The sequence below is a fragment of the Podarcis pityusensis genome (genome assembly GCF_964106645.2).
Source record: "Podarcis pityusensis genome assembly, chromosome: 2".
NCBI lineage: Eukaryota > Metazoa > Chordata > Lepidosauria > Squamata > Lacertidae > Podarcis > Podarcis pityusensis.
This window is the reverse complement of record NC_138029.1, coordinates 49858738-49878194: the sequence shown is the minus strand read 5'-3', so window position 1 is coordinate 49878194 and position 19457 is coordinate 49858738. Positions and strand designations below refer to the sequence as shown.

Genomic DNA, 19457 nt, shown 5'->3' with positions numbered 1-19457 from the left:
CTCTCCAGTCAAAAGCTGTCATCGTATAAGATGAAGCAATTCCCTCTAACATTCCCATAACATAAGAAGATTTCAGACCTGAATCAGAAATGGCTTTTCTAAAATCTTTCATTACAGCATATGGCAACTTTTCGTGGTAAACCTGCAACTGATTTCCTCCAGGGACATTTTGATAAGTGAGGGGAAAAATTAATGGCATTTCACCAGCCCACGCAGATTTTTCGTCCAAGGAAAGAAGCCCATTCTGCTTAGCTTGTAACAGCCCTGCACGGACAGCTCCGTACTGAGGTAGCAGACAAGCATGCTCAGAAGGGAGGGGGGAGGGAAGAGAAGCATGCTGATTCACAGCTTGTACAGAGACAGACTGAGAAGCAGGCACAGTGGGGGAAAGAAGGGGGGTAGCTGAAATCTGAGACGGAACAACTGCAAGAGGAGGGAGATTTTGGCTGGGTGATGAAAGAGACAAAGGAGGCAGAATCTGTGGGTATGGTGGGGGGGGGGGTTTGCAGTTACCAGTAATGGAGAAACTAAGGGAGAAAACAGTTCTAATTTTGCTATTGCATTTGCGCATTTTTGCCATGTGAGTAGGCAGTTAATTGGAGCCCTTGGCTCAGAGAAAAGAGTTTTCCCTATCTTCTCCCATGTGCTAATTTGTAATGATCCTTCGTCTGAATAAAAGGGGCATTGATATTTAATTTCCAGTAATAGCTGTTCAATCTCTTTTAAAGAAATTTGAACTTTGTCTACAGTCTGTTTTACGAGCGAGTAAAGTTCTTTTGCATGAGCCATTTGCACCTTGCTTAAATCCTCTCCCATACTAACGAAATAAGCACGCTTGAGACTTTTATCCTAGTCGGGTTAAGTATGAGGGATGCAGGCTCTTAAAGGGATCTGGCAACTTACCTTTCTTCAGAATCTTACCTTTCTTCAGAATCACGTCCTTTCTTCAGGATCACGTCCTTTCTTCAGGATCACGTCAGGGGTCACCAGATGTTGCGTTGATAAATAACGCAGACAAAGAGATGTTTGTTTCAGAGCTTGCGTGTGATGAGCCAGATGAGATCAGAGAGTGTGCGTCTCTGTGTGTGTGTGTCTCTCTCTGGCCCCACAGCTTCTCTCTTTTATTCAAAGTTAAACAGCATGGCCACGATATGCTTGCGGCTCATTGGTTAAAAGTAAACAAAGAAACTGAATTCTTATTGGATTACATATATGTAAGGCGGGCTTACATAGGTTCATCAATCTTTGGTACATGAAAGAAAATATGCAAGAGCTGCACTTAGACAGGTATATAAGCTCTTAATCCACTTATGACTAAAATTGATTATAATATGACTAATGCAATTACTGATATTATGATCATATATAAACTCACATAATTATTTATACATTGAGGATTAACATATCATTGTGAACTTAACGTGAACTAAAATAAAAAAGTGGTATGCAAGGAATGGAATGTAGGGATTTGTGTGCCAGGGACAGGCTTGCGCCTTGTGCGTGAAGGAGAGAAGCGTGTCTGATTATAAGAAGCTAGAAATAGTTCCCAGAATGCAAGAGGAAAGAGAACCAATGTTTTTCTATACTGGCACATAAGAATAACATGTCCACAAGGGGAAAAGTTGGGAAATAATGGGAGAGGAGGAGCAGGCAGAGCTGGAGAAGAAGCTGGCTGACATGAAAGCATTCCAGACCCACCATCTCCCAGAACTCGGCAAGCCTTAAAAGTAGGAGAGCAAAGAGCTCAAAGACAGAGGGCACTTAGTGGCACCTGTAGAGGAGATGATGATGATGACGAATAAGGAAGTGGGAAAGAAGGGGGGTGGAGATTCACTCAGGACAACACCATTATCCAAGAGGCTGGGTTCTATAGCTACTCTCTGTAAAGTATGAAATAAAAAAGGACTGTAATAAACTTTTCCTTGTCTTTATACTTTCCTGTGCAACCAGCCGGGAGCCTCTGACAGCACCTTGACAGGTGGACACCACAGCAGAAAAGCCTTTTTTTCCCTGGTCACCATAAGATGAGCTTCAGCAGAACCAGGAAGGCCTCAATAGATGACTTCAGTGACTGAGCAGGTCTGAACAGGATAAGGTGTTCCCTCATATAACCTGGTCTCACATTGTTTAGGACATTGTATGTCAAATCAAATCCTTATACTTGGCCCTGTAGCAAATTGGCAGTCAGTGCAGTTCTTTTAATAGTGATGTTATATGCTGTGCCAGGAACTCCACTCAGTTACTACTAACCTAGGACTGCATTCCGCACTTGCTGCTTTCTGGACCAACCTTCTGGGCAGCCCCATATAAAGTGCATTATAGTAAATGAGTAATGACTGTGGCAAGGTTATCATTTTCCAGCCAGGAAGGGACATTGCTAGCATACCAGCTAAGAAGGTAAAATACATTCTTAGGTGCTGTGGCCACTTAGACCTCCAGTAACAAAGGTGGACCCAAAAGTGGTTTTGAAAAAGATTTACCACAGTTGACCTGAATTAGCTTTCATCCCCTTTATTGAGTTCTACATTAATAAAAACGATGCTAATGCCAATTAAATGGGAACATTGTAAGACTTAAGACTCAGCTATACAGCTGCAAATAAAATGTTTTAAGTGTGTTTTAAGTACAATATACAGTGTGACACTAGATGGTGATGGTGAGCCTTATGGAAAATTCGATGTATTTTTAAAAACACTTTTTTGAAAAAGCATTTTCAGAACCTTTTTAAATATATGTGTAGATTCTACCTTGGTGTGTTAGTATTTAGTAATGACATTTTAAAGTATTTGTTTAGTATGTTAGCATTTGGTCATCATGTGATAATAAAATAAATAAATTAGATGAAATGGATAGACATAGATAAAAGACAATGATCCTGCATTAGAAAAAATAATGTCCTTTACATTGAAAGTTACGAACAAAAATGAATTGAGCATTCATTCAAACAAACTGAGCTAAAAGTAAAGACATTTTGTTTAATGAAGAGATACGGTTATTTAAAATGAGTGAACTGTTATTTTAAGAGGCTGGATGAGTGTTGCAAAGGACTCTACCGTAGGGACCCCACTGGGTTGAATGTGTGAAGCTTTCATGCACTCCCATTAGCAATTACAAACATTTTATTTTCTCCAATGAGGGTAAATGTTCTTGTTCAAGATGACATAACCCTATACTTTAGTGGGTTCCCAGGTGTTGTTGGACTACAACTCCCATAATCCCTAGCCAGCAGGGAGTTGCATTCCAACAACATCTGGGGATGCAAGGTTAGGGAAGGCTGCTCTCAAAATCAGTGGGAGCCAATGGTGGTGCAGTGGTTAGAGTGTTGTACTATGGCCTGGAAGAACAGGATTCGATTCTCTACTTGGCCAAGAAGCTTACTGGATGACCTTGGGCCAGTCACTACATCTCAGCCTAACCTACCTCACAGAGTTGTTGTGTGGATTAAATGAGGAGCAAGTGGGATATAATTGCAACATAAATAAATAAAGAATCCATAAAACACAGGGAGGACACCAAAATCAGTTCTTCAGTATTCAAAGGACAGGGCAAAGAGGTACATTTTAAGCAACCAATGGAAGCTATAAAGAGATGGTGCCAGATATTCGCTGCATGCAGAGAGTTTCACATTCTTGAGGCCATCACTGAGAAGGCCATTTTGCAAGCCACCACTATCCCAGAACCCTTGAGAATGGTGCAGGACCTCCTTTGTTGATCCTAATCCCCAGGCAGGCCTATAGGAAAACAGGTGCTCTTTCAGACAATCAATCGTAACCACAAAATGTTTAGACTTTTCACCTCATGCTATGAAAAATGCTGGTCATGCATATGAATGTAGAATGTTTGCTATTCTCAAAATAATTCCATTATTATTAACGTAGTCCTTGCTTTTAGTTAGTTTGTTTATGTGTGCTTTTGACACCAGTAGGTGCAACAAGGAAGCAATAATAACCGTTGGGAAAACACTACAAAATGCTGCAGGAAAGTTTTCACCTCAGACACATGAGACTGTACGGCAGGCCCAAATCAAAAGTTGACCAAACCCTCTTGCACCTTCCACCCCTCACTGTAGGATGTTCCCTTTTAAGATCGTTATCAGAGCATATTTGTATTTTTTTGTCAGGGAGAGAGACTCCTCTTTGACCTTTTCAGGTTTTCTTTCATTTGTCTTGCATAACCCTCAAAGGCAGCCTTGGGGAGGTTTCCTTTTGGACTTGGCTTTTTCTTAAACACGAGTTTCAGTGAAATCCAACCCTCCCTTTTCTACAGCACAATTACTCACATAAAAAGCTATCAAAATGGCAGTGAACCTTTTGACCAGTGCCTAATTGTAACACGGAGAGCTGAACAGGCTCTTGAGTGCCAAGAATCCAACCCTCAGACCTGGAGGATGTTAGCTTCTGGCCTCATTCCTCAAAATGTGTGTGGGATAATTTTAGTTATTAAGTAAAAAAAGAGCTGCTCTGAACACGATTAGTTACTTTCTACTTCACATGCCTTAGAGTAAGTTATGCTATTGAAAATACATTCTGGCACTGGTCCGTGGCTCAAATAAGCCAGTGACTGGAAAACCTTTTTTCAGCATGAAGACCACAATCTCCTGAAGACAACTTTCTAGAGCCAAATACACACTGGGTGTTGCCACTCTTGATCGGCATGAGCTATGAATTGAAAACAAGACCTTCTGCATGCAATACATATGCTTTACCACTGATCTATGGCCCTTCCCCACTCATGGGGATGTTTCAGTGTTTCCAGTTGAACTTACTCCTCTGGTGAAATTTTAACAACACTTTGCAAATGCACATTTCACACTGAGGTCTTTGCCTTAATGGGCAATGTTTGACCTTAGGTGCAAGTTTTGTCCCATCTCTTCTCCCATCTTTTGCATTTCTACAGTTTCATTTAAGGTCCAGGTCAAATCTCTGAAATAAAATGTTTATTCTGTTTGTTTGTTTAAATATTCATAAACTGCACTTTCATAAAACACAACAAAAATAATAATATTGCAGTACCATCAATAAATACGGTTGTTGTCCTCATTATTTCAAAAAGTATCATGTTCCAAAGGCCCTGTTTTCAATAGCTGTCTAAAAGAAGGGGTGACTCCTGTTGGCCCTCTACTGGGGAAGAGTTTCATAGGACAGGGCCTGCCATGCTAATAGCTTGGCTTCTGGTAAAGGCTGACTGAAGCTCAGGAATGTGGGCTACCACCAGAAGTTCCCTGTCAGAAGATGTAAGCGATTGAGGTGAAGCATAAGGAACCAGGCAATCCCTAAGGTACTTTGGGCCCAAGTTGCTTAGGGCATTGAGAATTAACACAAGAAACTTGAACCTGGAAAATCAGTAACCAGTTCTGCTCTCTCAGCTGTGGCAGTGCCATATTAAACCCTCTGAAGTCCCCATGGCAGTAAAAATCTCGGGGCCAGCCTTGCAAATCATCTCCTAAGATGTTTTTGTAATTTTCTTTCTCGATCAAATCAATATTGTTTCGATCTGTTGTTGCGTGGAGCCCATAGGTCGGTCAGTGCCTACTCTGCCTTTTTGGTAAGCTGGCACTGAGTCATATAGTAACATGTTGCCAGTAACCAGTTCCAGGATGTTTCAACAGGAATCAAGTCTTGAGGTTACCAATTCATGGACTGCTGTGGTCAAACTATCCTGGTCCAGGAATCCAGGAATCACTACAGTTGGCATACCAGTTGAAACTGAAGGCATTCCTAAGTCACAGTTGTTACCTGGGCCTGAAGTAACAAAGATGGCTCAAGGAGTATCCCGAAGCTGCAAACTTTCGGAGTGCAGCCCCATCCAGAACATGCAACTGAACACCTCTTGGACATGGGAAACAACCACCCACAAGGTCTCCTGCTTTGCTGGATTCAAGCTCAGCTTATCGACCCTCATCCAGTGCGCCATGGTATTCAGGCACCAGGCCAGGTCTTGCACTGCCTCTCCTGACTCAGATGCCTAGAACCTGCACTTTGGTATTGGTATATAGGTAACTTAGTTTTAATGGTATGGTATTAAGCGTGTATTATGCGAAACTAGTTTTGTTTGAGCGCCACAGTATTTGAAAGAAATTGTCACCACCCTTTCCTTCAGTCTATTAATTATATAAAACCAAGTCTGCCTAGTCACATACTGCTAAGACTTATGAAGAACCAATATTGGTGCTTTGAACTTCAGGAGCTTTGAGCATCTGAAAAAGCACATTGTGGTGTGTGTGTGTGTGTGTGTGTGTGAGAGAGAGAGAGAGAGAGAGAGAGAGAGAAGAGAGAGAGAGAGAGAGAGAGAGAGAGAGAGAGAGAGAGAGAGAGTCTGTGTCTGTCCCATGTTTAGAAATCCAGGCCATGTTTTCTTGGCAGTTCTAGTACACTTGAATAAGAAGCAGTTCCAGCCCAGGTTTTATTTAAGATTCAACTTCTCTCAGCCAAACTCTTGACCCACAAAAGCTAGAAGTAGTGGTAGGCCTTGGTTTGGATACAAGCCCAGTAATAAAACCATCTTTTGCAGTGCCCTGCATTTTCCTGGGTCCCTGAAGAAGATCACTGTCTTTTCCTGGATTGGAAAAAGGACTGCATTTTTCTCTTAAAAGGTAAGGATGCAGCATAAGGACAGAGGGCTGTGCTTCTGAAATGGAGAGCAATCAATCCCATATATCCAAGGGAAACACCTGGATTTAACTCTCCTAGTTTCAACCTCAAGACGTGGTGACTCACTCAGCACCATGTTACCACAACACAAAGGTCTGCTCAACCTGCAGCTTAGGCAAGCTCATATTTTCTGCTTCCATTGTTCAGCCACCCATGTGTCTGTGCCAAGGCAACACCTTATTCTCCTCAGTATCCTGCACCTTGGCCGGTTCTGCCTAGGCCTTCCTGAACCTGCAGATGGCCAGGACAAATTACCTTTGCCTGAGGTGACTGGTTTCTTCCTAAAACTAACCGCTTCTCCCTTCTTCCCTTTATGGCAATTGCCTGAAGGCTGGATTAGGCCACTTGTTTATATGTAAACAGATGGCACGCTCCACCTGTATGAGTGTTTGTTTTCAGTTTAGCTCACAGATAACAAGGCTGTAAATTTTATGGCTAAGTATTGCATGCACAGCGGCACACCATGTTTCACCTGATAGCTAGAGCCCAATTCAGACCTACCGTAATCTGAAATGCATGTCACTATTCGGTGCTTAAAATGGTGTCACCCACTCTAGCCGCTTGGCATATGGTAGCATGAAGGTCTGCAGACAATGTGTTGGTTGAACACACACCCTCTGGAGAACAGAGTATAGCTCTGGGTTCTGTCACTGAGGCATTCTGCCTATTTTTCCCCTCTTGCCTCTTGGTAGTCTGCACTGTAATTCATGGGTTATATACCATCAGACACCATCACTATACAAAGGTATGGTTCATACATAACAATAAGCTCTGGTGTAGCACTGTGTGCCTGAGGTAAGGGTCATGTCCCTGCTCTCCCTCACCATCTCATAAGAATATGAGAGTCCCCTTGGTTCAGACCAAAGGTCTATCTTTATCTAAGTTGGTGGTCATCCCCACATCTTGTTATGGAGGTTTCAAAGGTCAAACTAACTAATGAGAACTTCTTATGAGCCAGGATTCATTGTCTGGTCCCAACAACAGGCTGGCATTTGTGAAAGTTAAGCTAATCTTTGACAAAGTCCTCTTCCTGCTGGGTGGCAGAAGGAGAGAGTGAGTCCACATGCAGGGGTCAGCAAACTTTTTCAGCAAGGGGCCAGTCTACTGTCCCTCAGACCTTGTGGGGGGCCGGACTATTTTTTTTTGGGGGGGGGAATGAACGAATTCCTATGCCCCACAAATAATCCAGAGATGCATTTTTAATAAAAGCATACATTCTATTCATGTAAAAACACGCTGATTCCCAGACCGTCCGTGGGCTGGATTTAGAAGGCGGATGGGCCTATCCATGGTCCACAGCTTTGCTCGCTCGCTTAAGTTCATGCAAGCAGCACTAAACCATGGGTTAGTGTTTGTACATATATACCCAAAGATAGGCAAAAAAGTGGGAAGGAAGCTCTTCAGTATGCAAGAAGTATTGCATGACATGAATGTTTGTGGTGTGGTGGTGAGAATGTAGAACTTGGACCCAGGTTCAAATCCCCTTTTAGGCATAAAGCTCGCTTGCTTTCATAAAGCTTTCAGCCTAAGCTTCTTGAGAGAGTTGCTGTGAGAACAAATGGGGGGAGCGGACTGTGTATACCTTCCTAAGCACCTTGAAAGAAGAGTGGTATAAAAATGAGATTGATTAATGAAGGAAGGAATGATAAGGCAACATACACTGCAAGGGCAAATAACAATTCTACAGAAACACAATCCATAGAAAGTCTATTTGTACCATTTTCCTAAGACATTTTAAGGAATGGTAATGATAACTTCAGGCTGTAAATTCACAATAAATTGGTTACAGTTGTGGCAGGTAGTTTTAAGAGAGGCAAGCCCATTTACCATTGATATTTCAACTAGTCAAGTTCAGTTCCAGTAGTTGAAACAGAGCAGAGAAAAACATCTTCATTCCTGTGATACAACATATTCAGGTTACCCATCTCCTTGATCATTCCAACTCCATGCTCTTCCTCATTAGCTTCTCACAGTTCCACAAGCCTCTAAAAAGAATGAATGAAAGAAAGAAAGAGGCAGAATTACAGAATACGACTGCCATTCTGCCAATGGAAATCTGAGAAATGGCTCTCTTGCTTCATAGATATTTACAAAGTTTAATTACAGTGTATATGACCTTTCAATATAGAGAAACTCAAATATACAAATATGTCATTCATAATGCCAGTTCTCCATAAATGGAGTGCTCTGGTTTATAACACCAGACCTTCAAAAAAGTGGTTTTCATAAACTTGCTCAAACAAACCTGAATAAAAAAGACCCTTTATTTCATTGACGCTCCCGTTCTCCACACAGCAAAGACTGTCAAAATGCTACACTTACATGGTATCAAACTACTGTAAGTGGCTTAAATGCCGAATCCATATTTAATACTATCTAATAATATAAAGGATATATTATAAATATAATATAATATAAGGAAATCTTTTATAACCTTTTATGAAGCCAAACTTTTATAAGCTTAGTCACGACAATGCCAAGTAATCCTGCTTTGCCATTTTTTAAAAATGCCACTCTCAAAAGTAAAAGTCATAAGGACTACACACCCTTTAGGTCTGCATGTTCAAAGTATATGTCTAAAGTGGTGCTACAGACAGGAGTGCATGATCCCATTTCCCCTTCTGTGCACATTCATTGTATGCCTAAGTAACATGTATACAGTCCTAATGGTGAATAAGAACATAGGAAGCTTCCTTATACTGAATCAGGCTGCTGGTCCATCTACTTCAGCTTTTTCTAACGTGACTGAGAGAAGCTGTTGAGGATTTCAGACAGGAGGCTCTCCCTGCCCTATCTGGAGATGTCAGGGATTGAATCTAAGAAACTTTGTGTTAAAAGCACTAGCTATAGCATCGAGCTAAAGCCTCCCGCCACCCTGTCTCTCAAATACTGTGGTGATGTTTGTGATAGAATGAGGCCCTGTAAATTGTGGAGATTCTGCAAAGAAACACATAGATATTCTCCGCTTTAGACCTAGTCTGAAGTGGGTTTAAAAACTGCAGGCTGGTGGATTTTATTAGAATATATTACTGAAGTCCTATCAATGACAGCTGATCGTGCACAGGCCTGTTATGCAATCTATCTTACTTAAGGAGAATGGGAAGGCAGAGAACAGGGATCTCCCAGCTTTGACTTCTGTCAGGATTTTAATCAAATCTTATTCTCTCCTGCCTCCTCTCCTGTTCTCTCCCCACCCCATCCTACTTAATGCATGTGGTATTTCTGGAAAGCACAGTACAAGATAATTATACTATAATAAACAATTCTAGGTTAAACATAAAGCATCAAAAAAAGTTAAATAAGCTCGTTACAAACTCTTGGCAGCAAAAGACTACATAATAATCTAATTAGAGCAATCACCACTAGCCACACACACAATCCTCTCGCATCCACAAAAAAAGTGCTAATGAGCTTGCAAGGTTGCTACTGCACAGTGAAGAAGCAGATCCTAGTTCTGAAACTGAGACAGTTTACCCAGTGAACTAGCCCTGAGCCTTTTGAGTAGCTAATTGATTGCTTATGGGTGTTTAAGTAGGGAGAATTCAGCAGAGAAAAAGTGTTGTTCTATGGTTTGTGGAAACTATGGTACAGAAATCTGTGAGGCTGCATTTCATCCAATATGCAAAATGCTGTTGAAATTATACATCAGATCGTATGACATAGCAATTCCCTATTTATAGGATTTTCCTATGAGCGTTGACAAAGACGATAGTCACTTTGGAAATGCAGCAACAACCAAACTTTGTCCATGATAAAACTAGGGAATTGGCCAACTTTTGAGCAGCACAACACTGAGCAGGCCGCAACATGATGGAGAACATGTGGTACTCCTTTAACATTCCTAACATTCCTACCATAAGCCTTACAGCATAGATAGAAAACAAGCCAGTGTTTGTTCCCTTTCCTCCTGTTAGAGGCAAATGGAGTGAATTTGCCCTGAATTTGCATAGCATTTTGCATATTGAGAGCTTGGAATGTGGCAGCAAATGATAAGCTGTTTTAAGTTCAAAGAAAGGCATCAAACACCCTTGCTGGTATGTAAGATACTGTGCATCCAAATTACCCTGCAGTACCTCAGGAGGAGGCTTAATCCCATTGCTGTCTTATTTGTGACTATCCCAATGCATGACATTCTGTTAGGGAGAAGTCTCTCTCAAATGCTTTGAAGAGAAACAGGCAGACACTGTGTTGCTTCCCATTGGGTCTGGGATTCATTGTTAAGTATAGGGCTGCTGCTTCTGCATCAATACAGCAGAAATATTTATCCACTGAAACTAAGAAACAGGCAGTTCCAAAGGATATTTGTCCCGCAAGTACATAAGAAGAGCCCTGCTGGTTCAGACCAAAGGTCCATCTAGGGCAGCATCCTGTTTTCCCACAGAAACTAACCAGGTACCTCAAGAAAGGCTGCAATGAGAGCCCAAGGGCACTAGCCTTCTCACTATAGTAACTGCAATTTAGTGCCCTGCTGCATCTGAACCATTTAGCCACCATGCCTAATGTCCAATGATAGATCTATCCTCCATGTATTTGTCTAATCCCCTTGCAGACCATATAAGCAAATGGCTTATCACCACATCTTGTAGCAGCGAGTTCCATAGTTTGTGAGGAATGGACCTCCTGAAAAGATGGTACCTGCAGGGGGTCCTCAACTACAGAGCATAGTGATTTGATTGGGAATAGAAGGGGTGAGGTGATATTTCGGGTATCCTAGTCCCAAGCTGTATAGGCCTTTATATACCAAAACTAGCCCCTTGAGCTAACAGGCAGTCAGTGCCATTCTTTAAACAGTTGGGTAAACAGTTACCCCAGTGAGAAGTCAAGCATCTTGCACCAGTTGCAGCTTCCAGACCAAGATCAAGGTTATTAAATGTTTCATGTTTGCCTCTGTGAACAGGAGAGAGCACTGGAGCCCTTACGGGTTCCAATATTCTCAGCAGATAAATGAGCATGTATTCTAGTAAATCCTTTGGAACAATATAGCAATATACAGCCTTTGCCATAATAATTATGCTTAAAATGAAAAAGTTCCAGATTTGTTTAGAAGCATATTAGCAGGCTACGAAGAAGGGCAGAGCTGTAAAAGCACACATCTGGGACGGGAAACCTGTGGCCCTCCAGTTGTTGCTGGACTCCAGCTCCCATCAGCCGCAGCTAGCATGGCCAATGAGATGATGGGACTTGAGAGTCCAACAGGGAGATCCACAGCCCTGATTTAAGTCTTCAGGTGTTGTATATCAATCTGAGCATTTCAAAACAATACACCAAACCCAAATGAAAGCTGTCCAAGTCTTAAACTGTTGGCATGGAAATCACTTGTTCTGAATATTCCATGAGAGCTCATTTGAACATGTACCTTCTGTACATTTGCTTGACGTGACAGGTTCTTGCAGGGAGGAGGATAGTGTGCCAATTAGTTTGTGCACAGATTCAAGTGGAAAAGATTTCTTCGCCTGACAACCTTCCTTGACATAATGCTTCCTGGTGATCTTTCCTACTTGCTTAGAGACTTCCTCCTCCTCAGACTGAAAAAGAGAGGTGAAAGGGTACATAGACCTTGACTGCTCAACACCTGCCAATACCCAACACCTGTGTGTGTTGGATTAGTTGAAGGTGGAAGGTCATGACGTACAAGTCAAACAAAAACTAGGGATTAGCGCTGGTCTTTGGTCAGTAATGAAGTAGTTCTGCATATGCTTTATAACCCTCTAAGTAAGAATGTGTTGACTAAGCACTACCTGAGGCTGCATTCACACAGCAGTTTATTCCATTTCCCTGATGTTTGCCTAAATGTTAATTTCCGCATTATATTTCAGGCTTCACATGACATAAAAGCCAGTTCTCTCTGAGGGCTCACTTCCATGTTATTCGATTCCCTTAACCCAGAAAATTGTGGCAGTAAAATGACAAAATTTGCGGCCATGTACAGTTCTTTCCTACTGCTTTCAGAAGGAAACACACGTGTGCAGAAAGGGTGGGGAAGTAGCAGCATCACCCAACAACATTTGTTGTATCACACCATACCCAATGGTGTGAATGAAATTTAGCACAGCTTGCTGGTATAGCAATCAAATAGCCACAGTTCCATAATGTCACAGGTACTGCAGTGGGAAACAAACATTATCAAACAGGAGAGAAGCACTAATATTCTAATCAGGGAAACTAACACAATATTCCCTGTGTCAGAGTGCACCCTGAATCTTTGGCCGCACTGCATGAAGGGCTGGCATGTTTGTTATGAAGCCTTTGGACTAAGAGCTTGCCTTTCTAAAACTTGTTAGACTTGGGAAAAGAGATAAGTTTCCCAGTAGATCAAAAGTAGGATTTGCGTTTAAATGAATTCAAGTTCCAGAGCTGCTTTGACAAGTTAGCACTGAGAGTAGAGTGGAAATAACCGTGTCTTAGTTCATAAGGTGGCTTGATGAGTTAGTGCATCTGGCTATTAACCAGAAGGTTGGTGGTTTTAGCCCACCTAAGGGTGACTGTGGGCTGGATTCCTACATTGCAGGGGGTTGGACTAGATGACCCTCAGGATCCCTCCCAGTTGTACAATTCTAAGGCTGAGCAGAACCTGTTTTAAAAATGTAAATTAGAAGTGCTATTTAGAAAGTAAATCTAAAGATTTATACCTTATTCCATTAGCTACAATGCACCTTCACCCTACCCACATTGGGTTACCCTTTAACCATCTGTGAATACATATATCAAAACTCACTCATGCACAATTTGAGCATGTTATTATGATGGTATGTAAAAAAATGTTCAGGAATACTTGACTGAGGCAATATGAACTATTACCTAGAGCATCTTTCTCAGAGATGCTTCTGTGATTCATTGCCAGAAGCTGCCCCTGAGGGCAGCAGAACTGATGCCGCCATATTCCTTTCCTTTCCAGAATCATAGAATTGTAGAGTTGGAAGGGACCCAGAGGGTCATCTAGCCCAACCCCCTGCAATGCAGGAATCTTAACAAAAGCACCCATGACAGATGGCTATCCAACCTCTGCTTAAAATCCTCCAGTGAAGGGGAGCCCACAGCCTCCTGAGGGAGACCATGTCAGCATCGCCCTAGAGCCAGTGCACCAACTGGACTCTTGCACCTCAACCCCGACTGGGCTAGGCGAGCTGGGTAGCACTGCCAGAGACCTCCTTCTCACAGGAAACGGTCACAGTGCTGTGGACTCACAGCTCAGAGCTGAGAGCACCGGATTCACTGTCTCAATAATACAGTCGTTGCGCAGCAGAGTTTTGCAGAGTCTTGCAGAGTATAAACCACTCGGAGAGCAGCTCTGTAAAATATCTTCCTTTTATTCTATAACTACAACTATGATACAAAGCTATATACAGAGCTGAATATTCTAAGCATAAATCAATGCTACACTGAGAGTCTGCAGCTGCTCTTAGCAGCAATCTTATCTCTAGGATCTCTAACACTCTCACTCTCTCCGATACACTGACTGACTGACTCTCTGTCACACACACTGATATGTTGCTGGGCAGAATAAGTAGATAGGCAGGACACGCCTCCTTCTCTCTGGAGAGTCAGCAGAGACCATCAGGAGATGATCAGGAGATTCTTGTGTATGGGAGGGGTGAAATCTCCTCATCCTCCCCCATTTCATCCAACCATTTCAAGAATCTTTAACATAACTGCAACTTACACACACTACACATTGTGACAATACAAAAGAATAAGCAGCTTCTGGAAAAATCTTCACACACATTTCTTCCTTTCAAATACAAATTGACATTTCTAATTAGGCAGATTTGAACAAACCATTTTTCAGAACTCAAATACACGCTTTCCTTCAAATATCAGGTAAGGAAATAAATAAAGCGTTTTGTGCTACTACTCTCAGCACACTTCATGCTAGGTTTGAAAACCCCACCAGAGTTGCTCGTGACCGCAGTCTTTGCAAACTCTTCAGAAAACCTTTTCGGTGGTACACCCTTGGTTGTTCTCTCGGACCTGCGCAGAACTCTTTGATCCTCTTGTTCTGGTGCTTCCTCCTCTTTGGGAGAATGGGGAGCTAAAGTATATGAAGCTGCTAAGTCTGAGTCAGCGTCAGACTCACCTGAGGCTTTTGGGCTCTGATAATCTGTGCCATCATCTGGAACTACATTGGCATCAGGATTATCATCACCAACAACACTTGCCTCCCTCTTAACTTTCTTTGCCCCTTTTGCACCATCATCACAAATGGGATGGCACTGAAAAACGCCAACTCTGTCCCATTGTGGATTGTCATCAATACTCCTGGTGAGCCTTATGGTTTTCGTGTCTGTGATCAGAACACGATAAGACCCTTTCTCATATCCTAGGAAAACACCATGTTCTCCACGCTTGCTCAGTTTGTCACCCTGCGAGGTGTGCACCCAAACCTCCGAACCAAAAATTTTAAAATGCTTTACACATGGCTTTCTTCCGTGAAGCATCTCATATGGGGTGCAATTTACACTAGACTGGTATCTCCTGTTATACACATGACAGAAAAACGAAAGAGCTTCAGCCCAAAAAGGATTGTGCAGCCCTGAATCATGTAACAGCGTTCTGATTCCTTGCTGCAGAGTTTGGTTTACTCTCTCACATAAACCATTCTGCCAGGGTGATCTGGGCGTGGCGGTCCTATGCTCAATGCCCTGTTCAGAAAGAAAACTCTCAAACTCTTCTGAACAAAACTCTCCACCCTTGTCTGTGAAAAGACAACGTACATTCTCATTATGTACATTTCTGAGCCATTTACAAAACTGGCGAAACTTGGTAAAGGCTTCAGACTTTTTCTGCAGCATATAGACCCAAACATATTTCGAATAGGAGTCTATCAGAACCATGAAAAACCTTGAATTGCCTCTAGAGAGCGCTAGGGGCCCCACTAAGTCTGCATGAATGACTTCATATGGTTTCTTGGCCTCTCTCCCTGACTCTGTACCTTTGGGAGCTTGCCTTGCCTTACTCTCTGCACAAGAAACACATTTCATGTGGTAGGGACATTCTTTCAACTTCATACCCTGAACCATATCAGGCATTTTTGCCACAGCCTGGAAATTCAAATGACCATAAACGCGATGGTAATAATGAATACATTGGTCATGCAACTTCTCATTCTTATCTACAGTTAAATTGCAACACTTTTTCTCAGTAGCTTCTGCAGTGCCTGTACCTGAAACAAAAGGCAATTGGTACAATCCATTTACACATTTTGCATACAGAATGAGCTTGCCATCTCTAAGAATTTCACAGCGAGATTTAGCAAACACCACCTTAAACCCTTGACGATCAAGCTGGGAAACACTCAACAAATTGTCCTGAATATCAGGCGCATACAGGACATTCTTAATAGTTGCATTCAGGCTCTTTAAGAACACAGTTCCCTGAGCCACACTTGTGAGAACTGTCCCATCTGCTTGATGAATTTCTTTCTCTTGCTTCTCAAGCTGAACAAAGAGATTCTTATCTTTGGCCATGTGGTTTGAACAGCCAGAGTCGACCACGAAGAAACTCCGCCCACGTTGACTGGAACAGCGAGAGATCAAGGCCTTTGAAGTAGCAGGTGCATGGGGATTTCGTCCTCCTCCCCCTCTGCCTCTGAAGTTTCCCTTCTTCTTTGAAGACTTCTTACACTGGAAACTCAAATGGCCTTGTGCTCCACACGAAAAGCACCGCTTCAGTTTCAAAGCTTTAACAGCAGCAGTTTCACTTTCACTTTCCCCTGCTGAAGACTCAGGCACATTTTCAAGCATATTTTTAACAGCACAGTCCCGGCTTTCTTTAACAGCCTGTCTGCGATCCCACTCATTCAAGAGCACGCTAGACACATAATCTTCTGTTAGCCGGTCAGAAGGCATTGTGGAAATCTGGGCAGCCACTCCATCATAAGACTCATCTAGGCTATTGATCATCAGCATTGCAAACACAGCCTCTGAAATAGCCAGGTCTCGCTGAACAAGGTCCTGTCTGAGACGCTTTAATTGAGATAGATGGCTAGGCAAATCACCACCTTTCTCCAACTGCAGCCTGCACAGCTTCTTAAAGAAAATCACACTGGAACCAGCATTCTGCCTCAGATGCATATCTCTCAACTTATGCCAAACAGCTTGTGCAGTCTCTTGACCCTCTAAGTTCACCAGCAAGTGGTCTGAAACACTCAAAACAATTGTCCCTCGGGCTTTCATGTCTGCAGCATGCCACTCAGCCCAATCATCATCATCCTTATCTGGAGGGTCATCTTCTATCGTGTGAAATAGCTTCTCCCTCTGTAAAAGCGCTTTCATCTTTACTTGCCAAACTGCATAGGTTTCAGGCGTGAGGAGAGGAAAGGACAGAGCCATCTGGCCAGAATGTGCACAGGCCATGTCTGCTATTACTTAGAGCAAGACACTTCCCTCGTGCAACACAGATAAAGCCTTGACTCCTTCAGCCACTCTCTCTCCCACTCAGAGCGCAATTAACAGGCAAACAGGGATGCTATCTTCTTTCTTTGGCAGTCAGCAACATACCTCCATAAATCAAGCAGCAGCAAGAGCAACAGCGGCAGCTTGAACACTCTGCTCCAAAACAGCTCTGCTTCTGGGCACCGCAAATCAGTCCAGCATGCAGCATCCGTTCCACCGTCCGGCAACCAGCAACAGAAACCTCTGGCGACTGGGACGCCTGGGACGCCTGGGATGACTGGAACAACGCCAGGTCAGACGACTGGAACAACGACTGGGCCCATAACCGATGTCAGCATCGCCCTAGAGCCAGTGCACCAACTGGACTCTTGCACCTCAACCCCGACTGGGCTAGGCGAGCTGGGTAGCACCGCCAGAGACCTCCTTCTCACAGGAAACGGTCACAGTGCTGTGGACTCACAGCTCAGAGCTGAGAGCACCGGATTCACTGTCTCAATAATACAGTCGTTGCGCAGCAGAGTTTTGCAGAGTCTTGCAGAGTATAAACCACTCGGAGAGCAGCTCTGTAAAATATCTTCCTTTTATTCTATAACTACAACTATGATACAAAGCTATATACAGAGCTGAATATTCTAAGCATAAATCAATGCTACACTGAGAGTCTGCAGCTGCTCTTAGCAGCAATCTTATCTCTAGGATCTCTAACACTCTCACTCTCTCCGATACACTGACTGACTGACTCTCTGTCACACACACTGATATGTTGCTGGGCAGAATAAGTAGATAGGCAGGACACGCCTCCTTCTCTCTGGAGAGTCAGCAGAGACCATCAGGAGATGATCAGGAGATTCTTGTGTATGGGAGGGGTGAAATCTCCTCAGACCATTCCACTACCGAACAGCTCTTTCTGTCAGAAAGTTTTTCCTGTTATTTAGAGCAGTAGTGATGGTTGATTTCATGGACCATTCAGGCACACATTATTTACCGTGCCCCTCATGGTAGGATGCATGGCAATACTTTTCATATTGCCTACAAGGGCAGCAGGAAAAGGGCACTGCTGGTTGGTGAGCTCTCCAGAGCACTTGTTCATCTTCTAGGTTGTTCTGTTTTTTATGCTCCACCCCACTATTCACATCCTTGCACAAGCAGATTGGCAGAGAAAGCAAACTACTGCAGAAGACCATGGAACTCCATGCAGGCCCATTTCACCGCTCCCTGCCCTGGCTTTGGTGGGCCTGAACCCCTGGTGGCTTTCCCACTAGGCTCTGAGCTGAGCATGTGCATGACCATGATCAAGGCCAGCTCTAGCACATGGCTGGATCAGTCATCCACCAGACCCTCCCAGACCAGCAAAGGCTTGCTGCCAATCTTAATTTCCACAAAGCATGCAGGAAAATCTGAGGCAACATGAGAGAGTTCTCAGCTACCATTTCCTGTACACACCCTACATTAAAAGCATATCCCCCTGCCTCCCCAGAGCTACAATTGCCAGCCTCCTTAACAAATTGCAGTTCCCAGGATTCTTTGAGGGGGGAGAATGTGCTTTAAATGTAGGTTGCATATGCAGCCTTAAAAGGGACCATTGGAGCTAACACTCAGCAGGTTATCAGTGTACCAGGGACATGGGGGTAAAGTGACGCAGGATAGCCATTCTGTCCCCAGATCACTCCATACCCAAACACAGGTGTCACATAAGTGCTTTGCTTTGACAGATGGAAAATCTTAGGAGGAGATTTCAAGTGGGAAAAGCATTTAGTCTTAAGCAGTACAGCAGGGATTTTTTTTACTGCTTCTGTTGCATAAAACATTCACGTTTCCTTTCTGCATGCTTTCATTTTTCAGACATGTGGATTAATGCACGTTCACACTTTATGCTTTATGTAAATAGTTGACTAAAGTTATTGTTCCCCACCCACCCAAGCACTCTCAGGCTGGACTGTAATAAACCCCCAGCTTCTCACAGTGTTCAAGGCAACTTACAGTAGACCAACTCATTTACATAATGGACGGGATTCAGACTTTGCTCCCAGTGGCTGAGGGAGTGGAGGCTGTCTTTTGATGATTCCCCTTCCCTCTGTAGCCTCAAGCAACACTCTGCCATGGTTCCAGAGGGTTGGGGAACCTTCTGGACCAGGGGTGGGAGCTTGTGCTGGGGGCTGCAGGGGGGAGGAGATTGCCAACAGTCTTGTCAGCCTCTCCTTTCTCCTCCAGTGGGATCCCTCTGCTGGATCAAAAAGCTTTCTGTGGCTGGGAGGGAGTCTTTATATCTGCAGCAAGTTAAGTCAGTATTCCACCAGACAGGCAGTAATCAGCTAAATAAGTCAGCAAGCAGAATGGCTTCTCCTTGTGCACAAAGTGGAAGTTCCGCTTGTGCAAAATGCTCCCAGATGTCTGGGAGAAGACATCTGAAGGCAGC

At 43.3% G+C, this 19457-nt stretch overlaps 1 long non-coding RNA gene across 5 annotated transcripts in view; it reads left to right on the top strand.

Annotated features, from left to right (window-relative positions):
- Window positions 1-5900: 5900 nt before the first annotated feature.
- LOC308471357 overlaps window positions 5901-19457 on the top strand; it is a 65416-nt gene continuing 51859 nt past the window's right edge. For 4 of the 5 annotated variants that reach the window (XR_013982897.1, XR_013982898.1, XR_013982899.1 and 1 more), the window contains exon 1: window positions 6515-6592. This is a non-coding gene — a long non-coding RNA (uncharacterized lncRNA). Of the gene's footprint in view, window positions 5996-6510; window positions 6593-19457 lie in introns of those variants that run through there. The other variant, XR_013982896.1, reaches the window with a different exon arrangement.